Source organism: Trichechus manatus, unplaced genomic scaffold (genome assembly GCF_000243295.1).
Source record: "Trichechus manatus latirostris isolate Lorelei unplaced genomic scaffold, TriManLat1.0 scaffold00002, whole genome shotgun sequence".
Taxonomy (NCBI): Eukaryota; Metazoa; Chordata; class Mammalia; order Sirenia; family Trichechidae; genus Trichechus; species Trichechus manatus.
Window position 1 is genome coordinate 36,066,319 of NW_004443938.1, and position 3,122 is coordinate 36,069,440.

Sequence of the window (3,122 nt, forward strand, 5' to 3'; positions counted from 1 at the left end):
ATATATGTATATGTATATGCATATATATATAGTATCACCTGACTAAGAGAAGCAGCTATTACTATAACTGAACTACACTATTTTAAAAGCCTGATGGCTCTATGAGCTCTTTTTTAAAGAAAATCATAAAACAATACATAGTAGGCTCAAAAAATTAGTCTTTGTCACAGTTTTTCCAAAAAGAGTAGTAATTTATCCTCTACAGTTATGGGATGTTATTATTGGTTAGTGTCACTCACTCGGACGCACACAGTTAGATAGAAAATTGTATTTACCGAGCATTAATCTTCTGCCGAAAAGACCATCAAACTTGAGAACTTGGGAAGCCTTTTTCTCATTAAGGGGTAAAAGAAGAGAGGAGGATTGCTAATCAATAGCAAATTAACATGTACAATCTTACAATTTTTGTTTATTTCAGCTTCCATTATAGGAAGCTTTGCCTCTAACATTTGAGGAACAAAATGTAGAAAGTGAACCCACCAGCATAATGGATATGAGAATGCTCACCCCAGAAAGGCTTGCTATTAACTTGGTGCCGTTTTAGAAAACTGTATGAGAGAAAGAATTTTCCCCTATGTTTGCTTACATAGCCCTGGCCCAGAAATCCCATCATGCATAAACCCTTCTTTCTTCTCTGGATAACTGTAACATAAACAGAGCTGTGTGCTCCTAACTATGGTAGAAAAACTTAGATTTTTGAAGACACATTCTTCTATTACCAAAAAAAAAGGGTTAGGATGTTTTCAAATTTTTAATTTAATAAAAATTTGCACTGCCTTTACTAAAGTATTTAAAACATCATATTACTTATCCCACTCCCATTTTTGGATAAGTGGCACACTGCCTATGTAGGGGAAACCTCTCAGTATAGAAGGCTTACAGTAAGGATATATAAAAAACAACTTTTTTACAATGCATGGCTGAACTTGTAGAAAAGTAAGGCAAGTCCTTAGAGGCCAGAAACAATAAGAGTTAAGATGATTTTTTTTGCTAAGAGTATTTTCTAACCCTGATGGCCCACAGCATATAGTCTGGGGTTCACATCAGTTAGATTGAAGCCCCATGTATAAAGCACAAAGGGAGGACAACCAGGGAAATAAAGCACCATCCTGAAGAGGTGGACACTGGAACTACTTGCCAATCACAGACGTGGAGCCAGAAGGAAACAGAAAGGAAGCGGGGAGAAAGGAGTGGAGGAATAACAAAAAGAAGGAAGGGAAGAAGGAAGGAAGGAGGAAGGGAGGGAGGGAAAAATAGAGTGAGGGAGTAAAGGATACAGGGAGAGAGAGAGGAAGGAAGACAACATATAGAATGGGAGAAAATATTTGGGAACCATATATCTGATAAGGGTTTAATACTCAGAATATATAAAGAACATCTACAACCCAACAACACAAAGCAACAACACAATTTAAAAATAGTCAAAGAAATTGAATAGACACTTCTCCAAAGAAGATATACAAATGGCAATTTGCACATGAAAAGATTCTTAACATCATTAGTCATTGTTGTTAGGTGCTGTTGAGTCGGTTCCAACTCATAGCCATCCTACGCACACCAGAATGAAACATTGCCCGGTCCTGCGCCATCCTCGTAATCATTGCTATGTTTGAGCCCATTGTTGCAGCCACTGTGTCAGTCCATCTCCCTGAGGGTCTTCCTCTTTTTTGCTGACTCTCTGCTTTACAAAGCATGATGTCCTTCTCCAGGGACTGGTCCTTCCTGATAACATGTACAAAGTACATGAGACGAAGTCTTGCCATACTCACGTCTAAGGAGCATTCTGGCTGTACTTCTTCCAAGCAGACTTGTTTTGCTCTTCTGGCAATCCACAGTATATTCAATATTCTCCTCTAACATCATAATTCAAAAGCATCAATTCTTCGATCTCCCTAATTCATTGTCCAGCTTTTGCATGCATATGAGGCGACTGAAAACACTATGCATATGAGGCGACTGAAAATACTATGGCTTGGGTCAGGTGCATGTTAGTCCTCAAAGTGACATCTTTGCTTTTTAACATTTTAAAGAGGTCTTTCACAGCAGATTTGCCAATGCAATACGTCTTTTGATTTCTTGACTGCTGCTTTCATGGGCATTGATCACGGATCCAAGTAAAGTGAAATCTTTGACAATTTCAGTCTTTTCTCTTTATCATGATGTTACTTACTGGTCTAGTTGTGAGGATTTTGGTTTTCTTTATGTTGAGGTGTAATCCATACTGAAGGCTGTGGTCTTTGACCTTCTTCAGGAAGTGTTTCAAGTCCTCGTCACTTTCAGCAAGTAAGGTTGTGTTATGTGCTTATCTCATGTTGCTGATGAAACTTCCTCCACTCCTGATGTCGTGTTCTTCTTCATATAGTCCAGCTTCTCAGATTGTTTGCTCAGCATATGGATTAAATACATATGATGAAAGGATACAGCCCTGATGCACATCTTTCCTGATTTTAAACCACACAGTATCCCCTTGTTCTGTTCAAACAACAGCCTTATGTGCTAACACACAGGGATAGCAACTGTCACAGCCAATCAAGACAATCCACAAGGAAAAAGAACTTCCAGGAAGCCAACATAGTTCTATGATTTGTACCCTCAAATAGTTGACTTAATGCACACTAGACACTGTAGGAATAAACACAGTCCCACACTGTCATCTCCAGCTGAAGATGCCTGTTAGCCTCACGTTCAGTGGCTAGTCTGTGTCCCACATCAACAATTACTTCAAGCAGGCACTTAGTCATCACAAGGGGTCCTGAGACAAATGTCTGGTTAGTGAATTTTTTTTTTCTTAATCATGAGCAGAAAAACAACTTTGTCCTAAAGCTAATGAGTCTATAACAGAGACTTACTAAGTTCGGACAGAATACTTACGTGGGATACCTTTCGTATCTTCTGGAATTAACAGTTAAAAACCCAACTTGTTGCCATAAAGTTGATTCCAACTCCTAGTGATACCATGTGTTACAGAGTAGAACTGCTTCATAGGGTTTTCTTGGCTGTAATCTTTACAGAAGCAGATTGCCAGGCCTTTCGTCTGGGGTGCCGCTGGGTGGGTTCAAACCGCCAACCTTTAGGTTAGGGTTGCAAACTGTTTGTGCCACCCAGGTACCTTAACAGAGTTA

At 39.2% G+C, this 3,122-nt stretch overlaps 1 long non-coding RNA gene across 1 annotated transcript in view; it reads right to left on the minus strand.

The window, feature by feature from the left end:
• Positions 1-1,804, minus strand: part of LOC111820230 (uncharacterized) — a 20,475-nt gene extending 18,671 nt beyond the window's left edge. The window contains exon 1 of the long non-coding RNA XR_002823778.1: positions 1,770-1,804. This is a non-coding gene — a long non-coding RNA (uncharacterized LOC111820230). The remainder of the gene's footprint in view (positions 1-1,769) is intronic.
• Positions 1,805-3,122: the final 1,318 nt, after the last annotated feature.